This window comes from Thrips palmi, unplaced genomic scaffold (assembly GCF_012932325.1).
Source record: "Thrips palmi isolate BJ-2018 unplaced genomic scaffold, TpBJ-2018v1 HiC_scaffold_18, whole genome shotgun sequence".
NCBI classification, from domain to species: Eukaryota; Metazoa; Arthropoda; class Insecta; order Thysanoptera; family Thripidae; genus Thrips; species Thrips palmi.
In genome coordinates, this window is record NW_023144627.1 from 5,040,864 (window position 1) to 5,066,458 (window position 25,595).

General features: G+C 52.9%; 1 protein-coding gene and 1 long non-coding RNA gene across 2 annotated transcripts in view; one reads left to right on the forward strand and one right to left on the reverse strand.

The window, feature by feature from the left end:
* The window catches only part of LOC117645246 (N-alpha-acetyltransferase 16, NatA auxiliary subunit), a 115,668-nt gene that overhangs the window by 49,084 nt on the left and 40,989 nt on the right, over positions 1-25,595 (reverse strand). The window lies entirely within an intron of this gene.
* Positions 135-25,595, forward strand: part of LOC117645256 — a 57,599-nt gene continuing 32,138 nt past the window's right edge. Inside the window, exons 1-2 of the long non-coding RNA XR_004587717.1 lie at positions 135-537; positions 15,204-15,291. This is a non-coding gene — a long non-coding RNA (uncharacterized LOC117645256). The remainder of the gene's footprint in view (positions 538-15,203; positions 15,292-25,595) is intronic.

The following is a 25,595-nucleotide window of genomic DNA, read 5'->3' on the forward strand; positions in this document are numbered from 1 at the left end:
ACGTCCCACTCGGAGTCAGTCTGCTGGCGCGCGACCACTGCAGCGGTCTGCGGGAGGGGAGCGGGTGGAGGGGCGGTAGGCCGTCGGCGGCGGCGGCGCGCTGGCGGTAGCGGTCCGCCAGTGCGCCTGTAGCCCCGCGCCAAGTCTGTTCGAGCCGCGAGTGACGCGGGGGTCGCTCCGTGGCGAGCCGAAGTGCACCACGACCGCGCCGCGTGCCTGACCGCGAGAGTGTGTGTGTTGTTCAGTGACCCCGTGACACCCCAAAAGTGCAAGCCAGCCCAATGACACGGATAATCTACAACGCATGAGGATTAAAAGTGACCACCTGGAAGCCACCGACAACAGCCCTGTGCAACATCCTTGAATTGGATCATTTTCGATCGCTTTAAAAGAAAGTCATTGCAATTCGTGGTTAGGTTTGGTGCAGTGCAACAAAGTGTGTGGACGGCATCCTCCTCTGGTCAGGAGGTGCCATGTGAATTGCCCTCCACTCGGATTGGATACGCCCCTGGAATACCTCGGCGGTGGGACCACAAGGTGAGCATTTTGTCGAATCAATTTCACGTCCTTCGGCCGACCTCATGCGCAATGTGCCCCTCCCTTTTCACGATCTCCAATTAAAAGTGGAGCCTTTTCTGACTTGCCACAGTCAACTGACTTCAGTTTACTTGATTTCCTCAGTACAACGTAGCATTAACCCGACCAATAAAAGTGCCCTACAGTCAACACAACTTTTACTAGCAGTTCAGGTCGTTTGAACTCAACTTTTATGCCCACTCATTTCCACACCTTCCAACGGCACCCATCCATTTCGAGGTTTCCAACTCACCATTATTTCTTCCTACTCTCCGCATTGCCTTCCCTCACGTCGCGCGGATGCTCGTGACAGACGCGGCACATAATAAGGCCCTCTTTACCGCAATTACAAACAATGACTTATTACGGGCTGGCAGCCCTGCGCGGCTCGGCGCAGACAGCTGACCGCCCCGCCAAGCAGCGCAATCACGAATCTGATTCAAACCGTCCAGGCGCAATCCAGGCTAGCAGACTGTAAATCAGGTCCGACGCGTGGCGGGGCGCGGCGCGCAACCGGACATCGTCGGCCGAGGCCGAAATCCAAGGCGTCACTTCCCGAACACATTCCGAAACCCGGCGATAGCCGAACACGCTCGGAGCCAATCGTCCAAACAAGATCGGCGCCACGCCCGAACGGACTCGCCCTGTTCCGGAAAGCTAATGACACTGTACGATATCGGTCGGGCAGGAACGCGTGTCGCTCGTGCGCAAAAACAGAGGCTGCAGTAATTGTTTTCAATTAACTGCATATCGTTATGCAGCCCGGCACGGCCGGCACGGCCACAGGCACGACGAGGCATGCAAACAGTGCAGCCGGGAGAAAACAAAGTAGCCCCTCTCTCTCGGCTTTCTTCACTCTTCATTTATTCCTCTCATTCTTTCAGCTCCTTTTCTTGCATCCCTTCTTCGCTGCAGTGCCTTCCGTTAGTGCTCCTTATGAGTTAATCCCTTTGTCCGCTTGCCCCTGCTCGTTCCTTGCGTTCTATTAGACGGTGAACTTAATAAAATATACTGCTCCAGCAACACACCATACAATTCAAAAGTGATCTTGCACGACTTTTATAGCTGGATTAGTTATTCACATAAAAGTTCTATAAACACGCTTCAAACCTCAGGAAGTATTTTGAGCAAATATGTAAGATACAATCTTTTGAGTTTGTGATACAAAAGAGTAGTTCGTTACGAAGTATTTTCTTTGTTGTAAGCTTTTGTTTACATATAGTACTTCGTCCTTAGAAGCCACTTTTCTTTGTAAGACCTAAATTTGGTAGTGAGGTTTTCAGAGTGAAATTCTTGAACTGACGCAAACGGTTCTACTACCACCTGTATCCTGAAATGAAGATCCCATTCACGCTAAAACCACAGGTTACCTGTCTCTGCTGCGTCTGCGTATCTTCGTCGTACACTCGTTCTTTTTCAATTGCAACAAAGCAACGGGGCAAATTCGCCCCGCGCCTCACTCTTCATTATTCCCGCTTTTCACTAACGAGAGCGTGTCGCCTTGTCAGCGCCGTCGGCACCGCAGAGCGGAATCAGCGCGGCTCGCAACCGGTTAGAAACCTGCGAGGCTTTCACACACTATCGCAGGCAGGGGTCATGACGAAAGCCACCCAAAAAGCCGACGCAAGGGCAGCAGAGTGCCTCATTTTCCGCGTCCTTTCCTGGTGCTTTTTAGACCTCAAACACGGACTTCGTGTCCGTGGCGGGGTCACGCCCCGCACGACGCGGGTCGGTGACGAATATGAGACGGAGCGCGACAACCGCGACGTAACCGGCCGCCCCGTTACTCCGTCGAAAACTCCAGCTTCCCGTTGCTTTACCTTTACCGGGCCTTTACGTTTACTCCTGAGATTTTCAGAGAAAACTTTTTGACATGTACGGCGATTCACAATGGCCGCAAAAAGGAACAAAACAAGCCTTCTCGCACCCACGACGGTGGCGAGGAGGAATCTCCCGCGGCAAAACCCGTGTGCACACACACACACACACACACACACACACACACACAGTCGCCTTGGCCGAGACCGGAGAAAGGTGAGCGCCGCGCTCTTCGCCGTCTCGGCTGGACTCGACTCGGCTCGGCCCTGACCATCCTCAAGACCGATGCGCCGCTGCCTCGCCGCTTCACGGATCGACGCCCTCCACACATGTTCGGCGCCGCGTCGTCCGAATGTTTGCCGTGGCGAATTGCTCGGTCGCACGCGGGGGGGTTCCCCCTTCTCCGGTGATGCGTCACTCACGGACGAGTACACACTACACACCTTGCCGTGTAAAGACTGTCACAAAACTAAACATTGACAATTTTGAAAATTTAGAACCCCTTTTGTCAGAAGAGGCCCTTACTTATTATTTTCAAAGTAAGGAAACCTCAATATTCTTTTTTCTTTTTTTTTTTTTTAATTTTTCACATAACTAATGAGAGGATATATAAATGGATTCAAATTAAGTTCACATACAAACCATTTTTATTCTTAGCCCCAGGACTGAAGATATTTTAACAGCAAAATTTTCAGCAGAGTTCCTTCCTCTCTCACATTAATCCTTCGACATAATCAGCTTATCGATAAAAAGTCTCCTCTCTCCGCGCCATCAGAATGAATGTGTGACGCCCACCCCGAAAAACCAGTCGCGAGCCGGCAGGCCTATAAAGCCCGAGCGAGCGAGGATGCGACCGTGACCTTGCCGACGACGCCGGCAGACGGCGCGACCGACTGCACCGGCCGGGGCTCGGCTCCGCCATGGCGCCGCGGCCAGAAAGGTCGGGGGGCGCTGACGACTCAATCAACTCACTGGCGCCGACAGCGCCGGCAAAAGATAGAAAGAGAAAAAGACTACGCTTTTTTCGGAGCAGAGGGTTAGTTGTTCATAACATGTGCGCTTTTTTTTTGAAAGAAAAAGAAGCATCATGAGGTTAATGTACATTTCTTTAAAAAGAAAAAGTTTAAAAAAATGAAAAGAAGTAAAAAAAAGGCAACAAGTAAAGACAGGTTAAGAAACAAAAAGCCTAAAAAAGGTAAAAGGGGTAAAAAAATACAAAAGAGTAAGGTTTTTAAATAAAGAAAAAAGTTTAAAACAACGTCTATTTTCTATGAAAAATTTGTGTGGATTAGCTTGAAGTACAGGTCTCTTCTTTTGGAACCCGCAATTTTCTTTTTTGAAAAGTACTTTTGACATAGATGACGCTGCTGCATACTTGAAAACGCGCCTCGCCCTTCTGGATCACGACAGCCGCCGCCACTGCCCATTCCGACTGACCGTCGGCCGGCAAAACCAAAGCAACCCTGCGCAACCCGAAGCGGGCCGATATGATAAACGGGGCGGAATAGCAGCGGCGGGCGGCCAAGGCGCGCCGCCACGCCGCGCGGTGGCCAGTCTTTTTCGCAACCACTCCATGCGCCGTGTTTTACTCAATTGCCCAGGCGGGCAGGCCGGCACTGCCTAGCCGGCCGGGCGCGCGGCGCAGCGAACCGCAATCCGAGTGCAGCACGGCAATTAGGCGGCGTCACAACCAGAGCAGCACCACATTCACATTCGCATCCGGCAGTGTGGAGGACGTCGCGAAGGACCGGAAGGGAAAGGGGAAAGGAGAGGGGGAGGGGGGAGGTCGACGTGCTCGCTCCGTGCCCACTCGCCCCGCCTTTAACTGCTACGGTTGCAACAGCGGCAATAACTGCAGGCCCCGCCATGCATTCGCACGCCGCGTTTTTTCCTTGTCGGCAAACATTTTTCGCCTTTCTTAATTTTTTTACTTTTTGTCTGACCTACTGCCTGACAAAATTGAACACGCTCGTGCGAGCCGGCAATTCACATGAGTGTTTTTAAGCTAGATATTAGTTTCAATGTTTTCGTAGAAGAACGAAATCGACCTTACTCTGAATGAAAGTAAAGTTCTCACCCGGTTTGGAAAAAGGAATAATCGGATGAAAGTGAATCGCCTGAAATTCCCTGGGCTGTTCTATTCATAGTATCAAGAATTCCTTATAATTTCAATTTTGCAAACATTTTGAAAACATGTTTTTCTCTCTCGCCTATGGTAACACTCAGCCTTCTTCCAGCCATTTTTCCCCCTATTAATATTTCAGCAATTTTGAGTGTATTGTTGTCAATAGAATGCTGTCATTTTTAGCTGGCGTGAGGCGGTTTTACTGCAAACCGCTCGAACTTTAAATGAGACTGAGGCAACAGAGGGGCGTGCATCGTCTTTGGCGCGTTTTCCCCGCGGCAGTCCGGCGCGGTCCGGTCGGTCCCCTTCCCGGCCGCGGATCGGCCGATAGGCGCCGAGCCATCACTCCCGACGGCTTAGCGCCGCCTGCCGAGCTGTTCCGAAGGACCGTGTGGTCGCTCTGTCTCTGCCGCACTCACTGACCGTCGCGTAAGGACAAGAGAGAGACGGTGGGTGCCCGCGGTGGTCCGGCCGTAGCGTGCGCTTCCGACAGACAGACAGACGCCGTTGCTGCTCACACGGACTGCACAAGCACGCATACAATCACAGAAGCGAAAGTGATGCACCCGCCTGGGCTCCGCTTGTGGCGCCCCGCTCGCGGCGTCTGCACCAGTCGGACCATTCCGAAACCGCTCGTCGCTCTGTCTCTCTCGCACCCCGGCGGCGCGCCCCACGAGTGCGAGAGAGACGACCGTTCGGAGGCGGCCGGCAGACCGTTCACACGACGCGGCGCGCACAACGCCACCGCGCCACGCGACAGCGGGAAATTATTCTCCCACCGCCACTGTTCCCCTTTCTGACATTTTCATCTGCTTGCTCTTGCTCTTCGTAACACACGCAAAAGAAGTAAGGCGTTTTTCGGGGGTCATTGCAGGTTTCTTGAGTGCCCACGGTGGATGCCAAGCCAAAATGACTAAGTAAAAATATCGAATAATTTTTGTTTCCCTCGGGATTTAAGATACTTGGCGGATTCTTTTGGGGGACATTAAAATATCACTAGTTTATGTTTCCTTTGAGATAAAGAAACTGGCCGGGCATTGTTTAAGGGGGTTATTTTATTTTTCTCCAGTACCGAGTGTCCCCATGCTACTATACGAGCAGGTGAAAATGTTGATTAATGTCTGTTTCCTCCGAGACTGAGTAACGAGTCGGACTTTCCTTGCTCCGGACTGCCAGCTGGCAGCGCGGCCTGTCGTCGGCACTGTTAACACGCTGGCGCAGAGACACAGGCGATTCGGCCGCATTTGCACTTTTGCCACCGCATATCTTGCCAGCCAAGCACTCGCGAAGTGTCGACGGGCCCCCTTCCTAAGCTGAGAGAGCCATCGCCAGGAAAACGTTAGGCAGAATGAGAATTGCTGACGTAAAGACCGACACAGTGTAACAATCAAATTTTAAATTTGCCACAGTAAAATTTTAGAATATCATAGAATTTTAATGATGGAGAATTTTAACATTTTGACTTCAACGATTTCCCAACAAGATCAAAAAAATATGAGACGCGTCAAAAGCAAAAGAAGTCCTGTCGGGACCCCTAAAAAAATCCAATGCAGCCACGGGTATTTGAACCCGGGTTGCACAATCCAGCCGGCCAAATGTGACTCTGCTCTAGCGCCGCGCTCCAGTTTCCTGCCGAGTCACCGAGTGCACCCGAACCGACACGCGGCGCTGCCGACGCGGCTGGCTCGGCCACAAAGGCCCCGAGCCAGCGACCCAACGAGCCCCGACATTTGTTGAATCGTTGACGCACGAATGCACACCGAGAGCTCTCGGCCACGCCCGGCGTTTGGGTCTCCGGTCTCCGGCCGGTCGCATAACTGACGGCGGCCCTCGTCAATTGTCACAACAAACATCAAAAAGCGTGTCAAATTAAAAGAAAAAAAATAATTTTGTAAAAAAAGAAAAATTAAGAAAAACTTGAAAAGTTAGTACAGACAAATTAAAATTAAAAGCAAATTAAAATTTCGAGGATGGTTTATTTTATTTTGCAAATTAATAACGTTCGACGTGACTAGATTGTGAAGGGGAACTGGTAAAGTAAAACACCTACACACACACACCAACGGCGCTTCCAGCACCGTACGTTACTGAGAACGTGCGCCAGTTGAGGTAACAATCGGTCGTAACGCCCCGCCGCCCAGTTCCGACGAGAGACGTACAGATGTCGTGAACCACCTCGGGCCCTGCTGGGCCCCTTCTGGGGCCCTCGGGCGCCCAGCTTGAGAGCGACAGAGAGATAGAGGGCACCACTCCGGTGCCGGTAGTCAGCGGGTGCGACAGAGAGTCCCATAGAGGGCGCCACTTCGGTGCCGGTAGCCAGCGAGCCCCGAGGGGCGAATAAAAAGAGACTGAAGTTGGTAGCGACCGAGTGAGGAAGTCAATTAGGCCCGATGGATGCATGCAGGTTGTGTTGCAGGACGGCGAGACAAAAATTATGAACTTGTTGCGAAGTGGAAAAATTATGCCATTATGAAGAGGACTAAATGATGCAATTGTCGAGCGCTAGAAAAAAGAAGGCAATTATGAAAAGGACAAATTGTTTCACTTGTCGTCAACTTGAAAAAAATGAACGTGTCAGTACTAGACACATTTCAGTTATTATCATAAAATTTGTATTGAAACCTAGACAAAATATTGCACTTCCAATCAAAGAGACATGATATAATAATAAATGAAATATTATAGTATATAATATAGTAATAAATTTGACAATTTGCACAAATCAACTGGTCAAAAATGATGCACCTATCAACGGGCCAAAAGCGAAGCACTTGACTTTAAACTCTGTTGGTCAGTCTTTCGCGGCCCCCGCAAAGCACAATGCACTTGTCATCGGCGGCCCGTGACGCCACACGCATTCCGAGGGACCACTCGGCGGGGGCTTCCTTAGCACACAATGGCACACGCGTTCCCAACAGATCGCCTCTTTTCTCTCAACAATTCCATTTCACGGGAAAGTATGCAAAAATGCGCGCCAAACAAGCCCGGCCACAAAAGCGCGACCACGCCGGCTTAAAAGGGCGCCCGCTCCTTTTTTTCTTCTTCTCTCCAACGGTGCGAGGGAGAGTGACTTGGGCGGACGGCCGCGGCCCGGTGACCAAGGCCAAGGCTCTGGGGCGAAGCGCGGTCGCGGCGCTTCTAAACCAGTCCGCCCTGCCACGCACTTTGGGTACTTCGTGACCACGCCCCCGCGACCCTCACGCATGTCGCCAAGGGCGCCGCACACTGGACAGAGTTACGCGAACGAGCTGCCTCGCCGGGAACCTGCTAAGACGCAACAGCAGGGGGTCACAGCTCTGAATCCAACCTAAGACATTTGTCACCGTTGTCTTTTTCTCGTTTTCTAGAACTTTTGTAAAACTTCCATAGAATATTAAAAATTATTCTGTTTGTTAGTTGAAAAATATGTTTTCTTTTTTAAGAGTTTTGAGATTGAAGTAGATAATTATTTCGAGTCAAGCAGGTCATTCTAGATTATTTTTACGGTGTAACATAAAAGTTAACTGGGTTTTGCTTCAAAATTTGACAGGGTTTTGTTTTGAAATTTGACTGCGTTTTGCTTTGAAATTTGTCAGGGTTTTGCTTCGAATTTTGTCAGGGTTTTGCTTCGAAATTTGGCAGGGTTTTGCTTCGAAATTTGGCAGAGTTTTGCTTCGAAATTTGGCAGGTTTCTGCATTGAAATTTCGAAGTTGCTTTCATTGTTTGGCTTTTTGGCGTTGAGCTGCCAGTGTCCGCTAATAGCGGCTAGACGGGCGGCTAAGGGGATGACACAGCGCGGAAGCGCGGAGTGGCGACGCCGGCGTGCCTGTCGCCGTCCGGACGCCGTCAGGACGCCGTCGTCGCGAGGCGGCCGACGTGACGCGGCGACAGTGGCTCGGCCGCCACCCTCGCGACGCCGCGGCGCCCTCCATGCGGTGCACGCGCGCGGTTGGCCAGGGCGTGGCGGGGCGTGCAGTGAAAGTGTGATCCGGGCTTCATGCCTAAGCCGCATTAAAACTGGACACTCGCGCAACACGCACAAAAAGGAAAGGGCCATCGGGTGCCAACAGGCTGGGCCCGTTGGGCCGAAAAGCACGCCGCCGTTCGAAATGGTGCGTCTGCCGGAGAGACAGTCTAGTAAAAAAAATAAACGAAAACCGCCGAAGTGACACAACAGCGCCAATTGAGAAAACAACGCATACCGTTAAGAAAATGGACAGGAAAAATCTGACCTATGTTGTGCTGTAGAAAACTTTCCATTCATGCCACCAAACGGCCGCCGTTTTGACACCCACGGTTTTGACGACGCGTGTCAGACTCCGCCAATCCGCCATCGATGTCGTTGCTCTCCCGTCCGACATAGCGGCGAAGAGCGCGCACGCACGCACACTCACTCACACACACATACACACACACGCAGTCAATGAGGCCCGCTCTGGTCTCGTCATTGGCGTCGCGTGGGCCTCCCCGCCTGTGTCGTCACACGGCGCCACATGGCAATCCAGCATCCGACACATTAGCCAGCTACACTGCTTTCCTTCAGACGAACCCAATTTTCCGCTTCGTTTTTGGAATCTAGCTTTTAAAATTCTTCTTACCTTTAATTCTTGGTTTGCTCTTCAACTTCTTCATGATTTTTCAACTTCTTTTCAACTCGCCAACTTCTTTAAGGGGGCACACCAGTGAAAATCGTCAAATTTTGGCCTCCTTTTTTATTTTATCATATTTTTCTGCTATTTATCCCGAGTCGAACGCCGCAAACCCAACCTCAAAATTCCAATTACTTTGGCTTGGGCACATTTTTGAAGTTCCTAAAAGGGTAACTTTTTTTGCATATTTTACCTCAATTGTCAACGTTCAGGTGTTTCACTTGAAGTCCAATGCCAAAACCCTGGAACCATCGAAACGCAGTTGGAGAAAGGAATATTTTGGCGCAAACCGAACTCAAAAATGTCAATAATTGCGTCCGTAATGAGGAATAATGCGAGTATACCGTAGTTTCACTTCAAACGTCGTTTTCTCGAAACGCCATTTTTGGACCTGGTGCCCACGATTGCGGGCGCAAAAATTGAGATAATTGAGTGTGGTTTGCGGCAAAATGTTTCTTAAACTTGTCGCTATCGTGTGAACCTCGGATATGGTCGTAGCATGTACAGGGCCTGAGCCACAAACACGGAAACGTGAAAAATATGGTCAAAAAATGAGTTTCGTTTTTTGCTTCTCAAAAAAACATATTTAGGATTGTTTTTCCGACATGTCCGTGGTTCACACGATAGCCACATGTGTCCTGATGAGAAATTTTGAAACCCTATGTTTCAGGCTCAATCGAGGGCTTCACAAAGTTGGGCAAAGTGGAGCCGTGTCACCGAAAAATGAAAATGGCGCCCACCCCCCTTCCCGTCGCCCCCCTTGCTGCCGTGTACTTTTTTGGTTAAATTGACATATTTTATGCTTCAGAATAAAATTTCAACCCATTACCTTCGTTACTTTACTCAGAATAACGTTTTTACGAAGCCTCTGCATTTTCACTGGTGTGCCCCCTTAACTAACTCCCTAACTTCTTTTACTAACTCGCTAACTTCTTTTACTAACTCGCTAACTTCTTTTACTAACTCGCCAACTTCTTTTACTAACTCGCCAACTTGTTTTCTGGTTCAACTTCGTTTTTTGACTCGTGAAATTTGTTTCTGACTCGTGAAATTCGTTTCTGACGAAGTCAACTTCGTATCTGACTGGTCTACTCAGTTTCTTAGTCATCAACGTGGTTTCTGAGTCGTCAACTACGTTTTAACTGTTCGACATCGTATTCTTTTTTTCTACTTTCTTCTCGTTCTTCATAATAGCGCCTCGCCGTCACATCCAGCACATTATCACGTCACCACACGTCGCGCGAACGTCGCATGACTCAATCTGGGCGGCGGTACGCACTCTCCTGTCTCCTCGCGCACGAAATAAAAAAAAAGTTTGGAAAAAGTGCAGCAGCCTTGCCCCTGGCACTGGCATGCAGCCCGCCGCGGTCCGCTCGGGTCAGTCGGCTACGAGTGCATCACGCAGCCCACGTAATTATGCAAATCAGTTCATCCGGCCGCGTCCGAGGGAGAGAGACACGTCACTCCGCCGACACATTAGAGGCTGTAATCCGCGTCCGCGACGGGTGGGCCCACCAGACAGGAGACGACCCCGATTTTCAATTTTCGAAACGGCGTCACCCACTGGGCGTGTTTACAAACTGTCGCGACGGTCGCGAAGAAAATTGCAGGAGGGCAAAAGAAATAAAAGTGCTCGAGTCAACTGGACGAAACCAGAGAAAAAGACGACAAGCCCTAAAGTAAACGGCGGGATTTCTGCTGTCACCTCCCCCCCCCCCGTTTTCCACCCAATACAGAGGGCCCCCTCCCAAGGACGCGCACACGTAGCGTGGCGTGGGAGTCTGCCAGGCAATTACAAGGTGACGAACCACAAACAAAAACAGAGTCCCCATGGTCCCGCAAGCGAGAGAGAGAGCGAGGGCGTAAGAAAGTGTGTAGGCTACGACACACTCTTTTCTTTTCCCCGCAAAATTTCGTTGGAAATGTAAGATTTCTTACCTTGAACTTTTCTGTTTTGAAATTTAGGCATTGGGCGCCCAAATTCAAACATTCTGCGCCAAAATTCAAAAATTCCACGCCGAAATTCAAACGTTCCGCGCCTAACTTTAAAAATTGTGCGCCCTAGTTCAATATTTCTGAGTCCCAAATGTCAAAAATTCAGCGCTAAAATTCAGACATTCCGCGCCCTGGATAAACTGTAAACAGAGCCATCACGCGGCGTGTGGTGTCGGCACCCGTCGGCATACGGCAAATGATGACGTCCTATCAATTCCCCCCGCGTGGCTTGCAGCGTACGCGCAGAGTAAGGCGTACCGCGCGAGGCGTGGCGCAAAGCGTCTAATAGACTGCTCCCCGCACGCATGCAACGTCGGCACATATGCTCATTTCGCCGTCCCCAGGGTCAGGACGTCCTGGGAGAAAAGCAACCCGCCACGAGGCTCGCAGCACGCAGTCTCAGACAGACAGCGTTTTCAGTGTAGGAGGTTATATCGAAGATCAAAATCTTTAGTTTGGATTAAGTCAAATTTAGAGTGGCGACTTTCAATACTGTCAAACTTGGACGATAACAAAGTTTGAGATTTTTTTCTTTTCAATAAAAAAGTATCGAATTTTTAGAAAAATTCAATTTTAAAAGTACCAAAGTTTGAGAGAATCTAATTTTAACATTGAATTTTGAGAGCATCGAATTTTGAGTTCCTCATATTAAGAACGTTGAATTTTGAGAGTAGCAAATTATTGGGAGCTCCCAACAACCCTGGGGTCAATATTCGAGAATATCTTACTTGGAGAGTATCTAATTAAAAGAGTACCGCATTTAGAAAGTAACGAATTGCTCAAAACCGAGCTTTCAAGGGTCTGGAATCCAGAGTGTCCTTCCCGACGCGCAGTAAATCCCGAAACGAGACGCACCCGCAATGTTAGAAAGTGAACGCAAATCAGAATTTACGGTGGCGCCGCGACCGGCCCAATTTCGTGATGGATACTCGCTTAATTGATAATTTCAGCGAGCGCGGTCCGGGTGAGCGGGCCCGACCGTTGATTGGCTCGGCTCGGTGGCAACCGTCCAATGCCCCCCCCCCCCTTTCCCCCCTTTCACCGTCCGCCACTGCAAACACACGATCGGAATAGAAGGCAGTGCACTAATGCCGTTTTTAATCTCACGACTCGCATTCGGGACCGGATTCGCTAATCAGGCACTGACATTCCCAACACTGCTCTCGTCGCTCCGTCTCTCTCGCACTCATAGGGGCGCGCCGTGTGGGTGTGGGAGAGAGCGACGAAAGCCGTGTTCGGAAGCAGACTAATATCCAGAGCGCGGAAAGAAAACAGGGAGCTGTTATCAGCGGAGAAAAAATCCGACGATGGACTAGAGCCACTTAGCCTGCCGGACCTTGCATTGGGACCGAAGGGTATTGACAGGTGCCTCCAACTGGACACTCAGGTCCAAAACATTTAATATTTTTTTCGGTCGGTCGGTGGCCACACTGCAGAAAACGCATTTTTTTACCCGCTTCGCGTCGGCCACGCCACTGCAAGGGACCGCAGCGACACCGTGAAAAATAGGCGGCGCCGCCCAGCCTTGGTCGTTTTACGAACGCGCGCGTGGAGGCTCCAGATACGCATCGCGTCCATAAGCGCCATGAGCTGGCCGACAATGGCGGCCTCTCTCTCTCTCTCTCTCTCTCTCTGATCCGGCGGCGCCTTTAGGGCCCCGAGTCAAGGCCGGTTCCCACACCGACAAACAAGAGGTCCCCTTTACAGCGCCGCTCGTTCGGTGTTGACTTTGTTTCGGACACATTCCTCGACTCTGCATAGAGTCGCACACAAAGAAACACCGTGAGGGCCTCGCGGACAAGCGTTTAGAGGTTTTTTACAGTCCGCGCCGTGCACTCGGCTCGCAGTCTCGTCTCTATCGCCGAGGGAGGAGACTGACCCGGACCGCCCGCGTCGCCAAGCGCACCGAGCGGGATCATTCATAAATCCAAGCAAATCACACACACACACACACACACACACACACGGGGAGGCCGCATCTCATTTTTCAATTAACCGATCCGCACGAACGCCCCTGCCGGCCGCGCGGCGGCCTATTAGAAAAGTATATATACCACACACACACCACACACACATTACAATAACGGGCGAGGCGCGTGATGTGCCCTCGTAATAAAACAATAGCGCGCAAGCGCACACACACACGCACCACATACACACACACACTCTTAACAGGTCAGAGTGCACGATTGCGGATCGGTCCTGAGTGTGTGTGTGTGTGTGTGTGTGTGTGCGCGCGGGTGAGCGCCTGTAGGTGTGTGTATGTGTGAGTCTATGAGCGTGTGTGAGTCAGTCTGGGTGTGTGTGTGTGTGTGAGTGTGCGTGTGGGCGTGTGGGGGGCAGCACCGGGGCAGTGGGTGAGGACGATGCAGGTCAGCATGCCGGCCGGCGGCGCGCGCTCGGCACGGCAAACGGCCGGCAGACCGTAACAGCCACCATATGATCGCTCGCTGGGCGAGTCAAGTCCGAGCGCTTCTGCTCGACAAAAAAAAAAAACAATCAACAAAACCTTGGAAAAGAAAAAAAAACGAAAACAAATCCAACTCTCTTCTTGAATCGTTTCTTTTCCATGTCAACGCTGAAATAATCATTTGCGACGCGCGAAACCAACCTGTTCACTTGCAGTTATTTCTTGTTGGCTTGGCTGCTTTTCTTTTCTCATATCGTTGCGCGTACACGTCGAGCCCCCAGCTGGTCGAATTTATCCCGACGCATTCCAGTCAATACCAGTGCCGGAGATCTACGAGTGTGTGTGTGTGTGTGTGTGTGTGTGCTGCACCGGAGCGCGCGCTCCGAGACGGGCGTGGCGGGGCGTGGCAGGAAAAGATATAGGAGGGATATTAGTGCCAAGGTTCTGCTGTACTCACTCGGTGCGCGTATATGTCTGTCTTGATCCGACACAACTCCGAGGCCCGGGCCTGAGGGAGAAGGGGGAGGGGGGGAGTCCATGCGGTCTTGCTCCAGGGAGAAATGGGGCAAGCACGGCCAAGCGCAGCGTGCCGCGGCTCAGCTAAACCAAACCCACCAATGGCATCGCAGAGAGTCGTCAACAAACTCGAAATAAAAAATACAGCAGAAGCAAACCAAACTTCTTAAGTTTTCCAGTGCCATGTCGAGTGTCACGGCTAAGATAGGCATTAGCAGAAACGTAGGGTCCAATCTGTGGACGCTCCAAGGGGACAATTAAAAAGCTCGCAAGTGGGCAAAAAGCGTGACAAAATCATACAAAATACCAAACAATCCGACACAATCCAACGCAATCTGTGTACAAAGAAACTCTCTCCTTGAGCTAAGTTAGTTGAAAGTCTATCAATCGATACAAAATCTGATCGGAAAACGGTCTTTACGGTAAAGACAGTTCCTGGTTGTCCCAGAATGCCAATGATAAAGACACAGGCCATTTCCAGGGGCTCCTTGGAAAACCAGGAACCGTTTTTACTGAGTGCGAACTCCCTCTACTGTACAGCCCGATCCAGCCTCTTGCCTGCCCGACTCATCAAGGTAACGCACGCTTGCGGCAACCCCGGGCCAGGCCGGGCCGGACCGCGCCGGGACTCGATCCCCTGTCCGTCAGCTCGTCCGGCCACCGTCCGGCCCAGCGGGACGCGGCGGGACGTCCTCCAGCCCCGCCAGCTTCCTGACCCAAAACGGGATCGTTGCACGGCCCGCTGTAACCCCGATGGCTGCGTGCGGGGCCGCGCTGGACGCGCCTCCGGGAGGCGCCCTCGGGGCCCAAGCACGCAACGGGCATCGCAACGCCATAAGCGCCAGGGGCACCGTGGGCCAGGAGACCGGTGGAGGCGGCCAAAATCCCGGACGCGTTTTGAGCTCCTGAGTCGCTAAACGGGGCACGAACCAAACGTGTGATCCCACCAATGGATTGCTCTCCGAACGAGGAATCCATTGGTGGGGTCACACGTTCGATTCGAGCCCTACTTAGCGACTCTGGAGCTCAAAACGCGTTTGGAGTTTCGGCCGCTTCCACCGGTCTGCTGGCCCACTGTGCGGCCGGGCCGACACACGCACAATTTCATCTCAACGCCGTCTCTGCTGCTTCCAGGACGCGGAGCCGAGGGGCCCTCGGCGGAGCACCACCAGCATGAGGCCCGGACCCAGACCAGCGTAGTCACCGACCATAGTCACCTGAGGTGAGCGACCCGTTTTTCCTTTGGCCGCCGCCGCGCAGTGGGCCAGAAGACCGGTGGAGGCGGCCAAAACTCTAGACGCGTTTTGAGCTACTGAGTCGCTTAACAGGACTCGAACCGAACGTGTGACCCCACCAATGGATTGCTCTCCGAACGAGGAATCCATTGGTGGGGTTACACGTTCGGTTCGAGTCCCACTTAGCGACTCTGGAGCTCAAAACGCGTCCAGAGTTTTGGCCGCCTCCACCGGTCTTCTGGCCCACTGTGCGCCGCCGCCGCCGGGTTTCGAACCCGGGAACCGTCGGCGGCCCGACAGCGGAACAGTGGCGGCGGCGGCGGCGGCGGCAGGGTGACAACGACACGCCCGCTGCCTTCCCCATTTCCCGAAAACAGCGGCAACAGCGACAAAAGGACGAGACGGCAACACGACGCCCATCTGGGCTTCAACGTGTCACTGTTTCCGAAGTTTTCTACAATAATTGTCGCACAAAATTTCTCTATTTCTCGTAGATTATTTTTTCGAGTTTTTCTACTATAGCGTTGTTTAGTTTTGCACGGCTTCCAGAGTGTTCTTTACTTCTTTCTAGAAGTACCTGAATGTTTTTCAAGAATTTTAAAAACAAAAATTCTGGCACTTACCAGGATATTTTTTTCGAGGATTGTTTACCTAAGACTTCAATATTTATTTTAGCTTTATTATGAACCCCACAGAAGCATTCGTCCGCATTGTTGCTAGAACTTTTGGGGGAACTTCTCAACCTGAGATGTAAAAAGCGACTGACGATTACGGGTTCCGTTCGTAATCCACGTAATCATCAACCGATCACAGAATAGAGCGCACGGCGCAGCCGCCTGGCCTGCGTCATTCGCTCCTCCAGAGGCGTGGACTCGCCCGGCCACGCACAGTGGGCCAGAAGACCGGTGGAGGCCGCCGAAACTCTAGACGCGTTTTGAGCTCCAGAGTCGCTACGCAGGACTCGAACCGAACGTGAGACCCCACCAATGGATTCCTTTCGGAGATCAATCCATTGGTGGGGTCACACGTTCGGTTCGAGTCCCATTCAGTGACTCTGGAGCTCAAAACGCGTGTCTAGAGTTTGTCCGCCTCCACCGGTCTTCTGGCCCACTGTGCCACGCCGCTTACGGCCGGCCCCCGTTGCGACACGTGGAGGAAGCCCGGCGTGCCGAGCGCTGCACCGCCGTGCACTGCCCGCCGCGACACGGCGCGACACGAAGTGACACGTCGCGGCGTCGCGTCCTTCCGGCGAAAAGTGACACACAATCCCGCGGCGCACTTTGCTCTGCTCTACATAGCGCGCCCAGCCACAAAAAATTAGTTTTTGTTCTAAAAAAAAGTTGTGTAGTGACTTAAAACCTTAGAACTTATAATAAACGTAAAATTTGAATTTTGTTCAGAGAGTTGAGAAAAAATAAAGCAAAGTTCGAGTTTCGAGGACACAATCATTTTTTGGCAAAAAGTTACAATGGAAAATTATCGTGGGTTAATGTTTTAAGTAGAAAATCTCTTTTTTTTTCGGTGAAATTTTTCAGTAAATGTAAAATTTTAATTTTGAAATTTGAAAGGAAGAAAACGCGCGTTTTTCTTTTTGTTTTGTTTTTTAACGAGGAAGGCAGCCGTATCCACGGCAAAACTTGAAACAGCACTGCGCGAACGGCTATCCAAACTAACGGCAATCGTCTCAAAGTGAGCCTCAAACAAAAGACCCCGCGCCAATTCATTTCAAAATCGCCGCCAAACGCCAAGAAAATCGGCGCGAGCGGAGCGGCGGCTCGTACTTTCTCAAAGGCACTCTCACTCCCACACTGTCTCGTCCGGTACACCACCCGATGGAACGCGCCAGACAGGGGACGGGGCCATTAAGCAATTAAAGGACAGCGATATGGTGGCGCCGATAGGCATCGCGACTCCCGGGAAGGAGGACCGCGGCCAACTCCGGCCGAGCGGTTCGTCGCTCTGTCTCTCTCGCACCCTCGCGGGGAGCCCCACGAGTGCGACAAAGACAGAGCGGCGAAAAGACTGCTCTCCAAATAACTCCAGAAAGGGCCAGAGGACCGCTGAGGTGGCCAGAATTCTATACGCATTTTGAGCTCCGAACCGAACGTGTGACCCCACCAATAGACTCCTCGTTCGAAGAGCAGTCCATTGGTGGGGTCACACGTTCGGTTCGAGTCCCATTTACCGACTCTGGAGCTCAAAACACGTCTACAATTTTGGCCGCCTCGCCGGTCTTCTGGCCCACTGTGCGCTCGGCGGTAGCAACCGCGGAAGGGACGAACACAAACGCAGCCGACTCACCGCGCGAAGACGAAAACGCCGCCGCCTCCGAGCGCCTCACTAACCTGCAAAGACAAAAACAGAAAGTCGTCACAACAACAACAAAAACAACAACAGCATCAGCAGCACGCTCTGCCTACATGCAGAGCGATGCAGAGCGGGTCGCCGGCTTGTCGGTTAGCAGCGATCAAACGCCTCTGTAGTGTAATGTCGCGAACCGGCTCCAAGCAGACTGATTCCGAGAGTCGCCGCTCCGTCTCTTGCGCACCGACAGGGGCTGCGCCACGAGTGCGAGAGAGACGGAGCGACGACTCTCGGAATCAGTCTGCAGCCTTCGTTGGTTCGTTCGCGAGCGCGCGACTTGCAGACGGCCAGACGCCCGCACGCCACGCGCCACCACCGCCATCTCCGTCTCTCTCGCACCCACGTGGCACGCCGCACAGTGGGCCAGAAGACCGGTGGAGGCGGACAAAACTCTACTCTGCAAACTCAACAGTGTACTCAGTACACTCTCTTTAGAGTGTACTCATGAGTAGACTATCTTTAGCGTGTACTCATGAGTACACTCTCTTCAGCGTGTACTCACGAGTACACTCCCACGAACGTGTACTCAGCTGCATGAATTGTGCAGACTTAAGCACACTCTCGTTAGATAGTGTACTCAGCTAAGCACACTTTCGTTAGAGTGTACTCAGCTAAGCACACTCTCGTTAGAGTGTACTCAGCTGAGCACACTCTCACAGGAGTGTGCCTATGAGTACACTCCAAATAGAGTGTACTGAGCACTCTGTACAGTTTGCAGAGTAGACGCGTTTTGAGCTCCAGACTCGCTAAATGGGACTCGAACTGCACGTGTGATCCCACTAATGGATTCCTCGTTCGGAGAGCAATCCATTGGTGGGGTCACACGTTCGGTTCGAGTCCCATTCAGCGACTCTGGAGCTCAAAACGCGTCTGGAGTTTTGGCCGCCTCCACCGGTCTTGGCCCACTGTGCGCCGGCACGGCCCACGGCCGCGAGTGCGTGCGAGAAGGACAGCAGAGCGCCACTCACGCTAAAAATTTTCTCGAACCTTCGAAGGAATACCGCCGAAAATACGGCGTGAATCGCGACAGGGGTTTGCCGTCGAAGCACGGTGCGAGGCGCACGTCACGGCTGACATAACCTAGCTCTGAGTTGCATATCCGCTTTTAACCGGGACATCCTTGGACAATTTACACAACTGACCCTAAAATAAGATTCTACGTGAAATTTTACGTTGCCTTGCTAGTATATTCCGTGTCCTGTTACATAAAATCCCAATTATATTTGATCTGACGAAGGAGCGTCGAACATGGACGGCAAGCCGTTCGGCGGAAGGCCGTCGAAGCACAACGGGGCCTCATGGGCCCGGGCACTCCCACCGAGCTTCGGCGGACCTTCATCGGCCGCGTCATCGGCTTTCGGCGGCGTTCGGCGGGTGATTCCACCGAACTTAGACGCGGCGCGACAGTTGTCCGCCGAAGAAGGCTATTTACGCCGAATTTTCGGCGGGGCTTTTCGAAAAAAGTTTTAGCGTGCTCGCGGCACTGACTCATAAATCGCGGCCAATAAGCAAAACTGGCAAGCGGCACCCGTCGGACCGCCGCCGGGGGTCTCGGGCAGCCTCGGGTCTGTAGCATGCCGCAGCGGGACGACGCGAGCGCCACACTGTATTTACGAAATTCCGACCGCGCCTCGTGGCGAAACGGAGACAGTGGTCGCAGAAGTTGGAGTTTAAAAGGCAGACGACCAGCGAAGACAGCTAATCTCTCGACGCGTTTGAAGCTCCAGAGTCGCTACATGGGACTCGAACCCAACGTGTGACCCCACCAAATGGATTGCTCTCCGAACGAGGAATCCATTGGTGGGGTCACACGTTCGGTTCGAGTCCTATTTAGCGACTCTGGAGCTCAAAACGCGTCCGGGGTTTTGACCGCCTCCACCGGTCTTCTGGCCCACTGTGCGCCGCTGCCGTGCGACCGCGGAATTCCGCCAGTGATCCCGCACCGCAGCGCAGAGGAAAGAAAATTAGCGACGAGGCAATCCGCGAATTCCACCCTCCCGGCGCCAACAACAACATCGACACCACCACCACCACCCACAACAACAACAAAGTACGCCGGGGAAGTCCCTCCCCCCTGACACGCTCCGTACGCCCACCGCCCCCCTCCTCTCCCCCTTCGTTACCTTCGCAGCCTGCTCCATATCTCGCGGGCAGTGTTCCGACTGGCGGGGCGTGGCGGGGCGTGGCGGCTGCAGCTGCACAAACCAGCCAGCCGATATTATGCAACGGCCGCCTCGGTATACGGCATGCCGCCGCCGCCCCCCTCCACACCGCCTCCTCCCCCGCCAAACGGCCAAAAACAAGGCTCTCGGAGCAAATCGGACAACGCATCGTACACGTGCCGCGCGGGGGAGGGGGGGGGAGGCAAGGCTGCATAGGAGGCTGACGGCGGGCCCCGGCGCGCATACAGTTTGCATAGTAAAGAGGACCCCCATCGCCTCGCCCAGCATGATCGGAACGGCTCCGGCGAGCGACCGCGGTACCGGTTCCAGAGCGCCGGGGTTCGACTCCCCGCGCCGCCGCTCGTTCGCTTTTAAAAGGATCCCGAGCCGCCAGATCCAAATATCACACACAATGTAGCGAATCGTAAATCACATGAAGACAAAGTCGTCGCAAAATCATTTCGGCAGAAATTTTGTTGGATAGTTTTTCTATGATACCAAATTGTAGAAAAGCCCCAGAAATCTGTTAATTAAATTTGCAAAAAGAGAAAAATTCTGAAGGTTGAGAATGGTCAAGCTTTGAACGCAACCTGCTAAAGTCTTGTCCAAAACTTGTACAAATGCTACATTATGCGAGAGTCAGAGAGAGAGAGAGAGAGAGAGAGAGAGAGAGAGAGAGAGAGAGAGAGAGAGAGAGAGAGAGAGACAGAGAGAGAGAGAGAGTGCGTGTCGGCCGGCGGCCCACGCCCGGCTTGATCGACGCCTCGATATTGCAAGCTTGCGCGGTGCGGCGCGGCGGCACGGCGCATTCCTCGGGACAAGTAGTGCCCCGTTTCCGTCACGGCGACACGCGACACGGGCCGAGAGAGAGAGAGAGAGAGAGAGAGAGAGAGAGAGAGAGCGTGGAGAGACAGTGTGCCCGTTAGCGCCTGCGAAGTGCGGGGTAGGCCACGCCGCAACACACGGGCGCTTGGCGGGCCGGCCTACCCTGCAGTTCGCAGGCGCTCCGCTGAGGGCTGCGTCTCTCTCGCACTCATGGGACGTTCTGTAGGGGTGTGAGGACATACAGACAGACAAACAGACAGACAGACAGACAGACGGATAGACAGGCAAGCAGAGAGACAGACAGAGCAATGCACTAGAGATCGGAAATTTTGGGTAAAAGGAGTATTATTTTAGAACTAGGCTTGTCAATGTTTAGGTCTACCATTCGAGACGGCTTGCAAATTTAAGGATTCAAAACAGTGTGACCATTACTTTGGTAAGCAAACTTGCCACTGGACTAGCAGTGCTGTGCCGCGCAGGTGTGGCGGCGTCGTGCGTCGAATTTACCGCGACGCTGATTACACGGCGTGGCGCGCGGGTGGCGGCGGGTTCGAATACCGGCTCGACGAGGCCGCCTTATTTTTTTTCGTCGTCCGCCGTCCACGCGCCAGGCCGCCCCGGCTGCCGGCAGCGCCTGCACTGTAATGGCGCCAATTTCCGTCACATTCAAAGCGGGCAAGGCGGGCAGCAGCGATGGGGGTCAGTTCAGTTAGCAGCGCGGCCGAGCGCGGCGCCGCAGCACACGCCAGCGGCCCGATTCCGAGAGTCGCTTTCGTCGCTCTGTCTCTCTCGCACCTGTAAGGGACGCCCCACGAGTGCGAGAGAGACAGAGCGACGAAAACGACTCTCGGAGTCGGTCTGGCGGGCGAGCGACCGGCCGGTTCGGTCGGGCCGGTGCACACAAATCGGCCGCGCCGCGCCACACCTGCCGAGATATGGACCAGATACGTTTTAGCTGCACGCCACCGAGCAGCGCCGCCGCACGGCCTGCTAGCTCCCTATTTGGCGGCCAGCTTCCAGCGCACGGCGGGCCTGAAGGAGGAGAGGAGGGGGAGGGGGCAGCCCCAATCACACACACCAGCCACTAGCGGGCCGCGCCGCGCCGCAAGCGAAGCCGCCAACCAGATTTCAAATTTCGCGCCAAAACGGACTGGACACCTTGGCACACCGCAGAGCGACGAGTGAGTTGGGGTAGGTCAGTCCGGGTCGGCGAGTCCGAACAGTTCGCCAGCAGGCGGTGGAGGCGGTCACAATCCCGGACGCGTTTTGAGCTCCAGAGTCGCTAAATGGGACTCGAACCGAACGTGTGACCCCACCAATGGATTGCTCTCCGAACGAGGAATCCATTGGTGGGGTCACACGTTCGGTTCGAGTCCTGCTTAGCGACTCTGGAGCTCAAAATGCATTCAGAGTTTCGGCCGCCTGCGCCGGTCTTCTGGCCCACTGTGCGAGGGGGTGGTTGATTGTGTAGGTGCGGCCCGACCTTGGCCCCTGCACTGGGCCAGGCCGCGCTGCCACACTGCCCCGCTTGCCGGCCGGCTGCCTTCCCCAGATGGGGAGGTCTCGCTGCCGCCGCTGCAGACCGATTCCGAGAGTCGTCTTCGTCGCTCCGTCTCTCTCGCTTCCATACGGAACGCCCCGTGAGTGCGAGAGAGAGACAGAGCGACGACTCTCGGAATCAGTCTGCTGGCTGCCGCTGGCTGCAGATGGCCGCGCCGTTTGTTTGGCAGTGACCCCGCGCCACGCCACTGGTAATGAGAATGAGAGCGCCGCAACGCCCGCTCCGTCTCTCTCTCTCTCTCTCTCTCTCTCTCTCTTTCTCTCTCTCTCTCTCTCTCTCTCTCTCTCTCTGGCCCACCGCGTGAGTGATTCGCTGCAGCCGTTATGGCGCGACGCATTCCGCGGCTAACGAGCAGTGTCACACCGCCAAACGGCACGGCAAAAAAAAAATCATTGTAAACTTAAAAAAAAATCTTGAAAATTGTCGCGCGACACACCCCAGTCTAGTGCAACTTGCGAGAAATGTGCACGTTACCACCTCACGTGCAGTCCTTTCGCTTTCGTATCGCAAGACTACCGCAGGATACGCGTTTGTCGCTTCAACCTGGACGGACACAGACAGTCACAGTCTCTGTCTGTCTCTTTCCCTCTCTGTGCACTCTAAATGTTGTACAGTGGAGATTCTCCATATTATGGTGAAAATGTTCCGTATTATGATGGTGCAGCTGACTTCATAACATACCTTTGAGAATTCACTGTACCTTGTAGATATTTTGACGAATTTCGTTTGTATTTTGGTGAAAATCACCACAATATGTTGGTGCAGCCTTTCACCGTCACATATTTACTGTCTGAGATGAGCATGGAACGGAAAATTGGACAATGACAATATCCAACCCAACCCAACCCATGTCATAGAGGCATAAACCCACACTCAAGCACATTGTCGCCTATATCTCGGTCGGCAGGCGTGAGTGTATGAGTGTGAGTGTGTGAATGTGTGTGTGCGTGCAGTGACACATTGTGGCCGACGGAGGTGTCGTAAGGGTCGCCTCGGTCTTACGCACACACAGACACAGGCACACAGACACACACACAGACACACACACAGACACACACACAGACACACACACAGACACACACACAGACACACACACAGAGGCGCGCGTGTTAATCACCGACCTGTTCCGTTCCGCGACGCGGCGGGCGCGGTTCCCGCCGCCACGCCTAGACTAGACCGGCCGCGGCGGCACTGCGGCGCGGCCCAACCTGAGTCACTGCACCGGCCCAAGGTCGCGTGCCTGCCCGGCCAGCCCCGCTACACTGCCACAAATACAACTGGATCGGGCGCCAAAGGTAGAGGAGAAATGGAACCACACGCATCATGGTGTACAGGGGGGCGAGAGGAATTTCGGCAATGCATACAGCTAAAAGGGCATGTATGGGTATTTTTGGAACCGGGGCGACGAGACAAACTCAACAAGCCAATCGGAGAAGTTTGGACCCGCGTTCAAATATCGGTGAAGTTTATTACGACAATTTTTACTGCAGTTTAAGCAACGACTTTACTGTACTGAGGGAGGTAAATCCACTCCCCTGCTGCATAGCACTTTGCAAACAAAAAAATATCGACTTTGAAAAATCAAATTCAAGGTAGTATTTGATAGCTGATATACATTAGACAAACACGCAGCTGGGGGCTCATAATTTGCAAAAAGAGAAACGCTCCGCGAAGCGATTGAGATGCGAAAAGAAAACTAATCCTCTCAAAGCCGCTTCCAGCAGCAGCCGTACTCTAGTTGAGGCTCGCCGATTTGTCCGGGGCGTGGCCGCTCGGCGCGTGGCGGCGCGTGGCTGCACGATCCAGGTCAGCAGCCAGGCAGGCAGGCAGGCAGCCAGGCAGCCAGCCGCGGCGCAGCCCAGCCGACCGGCTTGCCCAACACACCACCCACATGAGCAGTGATAGCCCCCGCCCCGCCCCGCCCTGCGGCTCCCGCTGCAGGCTGCAGGTCTGCCCGCCCAGGACGTCCAAGGTCTCGCCGCACACTGGGCCAGAAGACCAGTGCAGGCGGTCAAAACCCCGGACTCGTTTTTTGAGCTCCAGCGTCGCTAAACAGGACTCGACCCACCAATGGATTGCTCTCCGAACGAGGACTCCATTGGCGGGGTCACACGTTCGGTTCGAGTCCTGTTCAGCGACTCTGGAGCTCAAAAAGCGTCTAGAGTTTTGGCCCCCTGCGCCGGTCTTCTGGCACACTGCGGAAAGAGACGAGCGGGATCGGTCCAACCTCAGCCCAGCTGATAAACGATGCCCTGGTCCACTCGCCTCGTTCCCGGGTTCATCGTCCAGAACTGCATATTTCTTGTTGTTGTTATTGTTGTTTCGTTGATGTTTTTTTTACGAGTGCAGCGCGTGGATGAGTGGCCGTGCCGCGGGGGCGCGGCATGGTAGTACCACACCTCGACCGGGCGACGCTCGACCGGTTGAGCATTCACACCTGTACATGGTACCGGGTTCGAAAAAAAAATACCACTTAATCACTGGCAGCCGCCAGCTCGCGCGCACACAGGCACGCACGACGCACGTTCACACACACACACACACACACACACACACCACACACACACCACACACACACACACACACACGAGGGAGAGAGAGAGACACATAACAAGACGTCACACGTACACCGCTTAACAAGCGGACACGCTTCCGACCGCCAGCCGATACACCAACAGTCTGTCACGCGGGGAAACGAAATATTGCCGCGCGCCCCGTCACGTACGAGGGCCAGGGCGGCGCCTGGACGGCCTGGACACGGCCCGGGCGAAGCGACGTCTACATTGGTGCCGGCACCAGGAACTGGACCACTGGAATGAAGCATTCGCAAAAATAATCTAAAGTTTTAACAAAATTACTAATATAAATATAATATTACGAGAAAAACGATGATAACAAAAAATGATCTGTATGGCAAACTGAGCTTTTGTCCAGCGTAACGTGTACAACAAAAATGTTTAACTATTTTACGGTCTTTTCTTTTTAAGAGCTGTCAGGTTTCAAAAAAAATTACTAAAAATGTTAAGTGGCAAAACAACGACCAGAAACGAAAAAACTTTTTCAAAACTGAGCTTTGGTAAAGCTTTTGGAATACAAAACGAAAAGAAAATCAAATATTTTCGTCGGTGCGCACTAAATTCTTATGTACTTTCGTTGTCTGTAACAATGGCCATATTTATGCTAGGTACAATAAAATCCATAAATTACGAAAAATATTTCTATATATTGTGCTTCATTTTTTTTTAAATTGTACCTCAATTATGTCCAAATTAGTACAGTACATACCTTACAATGAAATTTTGAGTGCATACTGAGTACAAACTTAACTATTCAGTGTACTTACACCTGCACTAATACGTTATAACTTGGGCACAAAAAG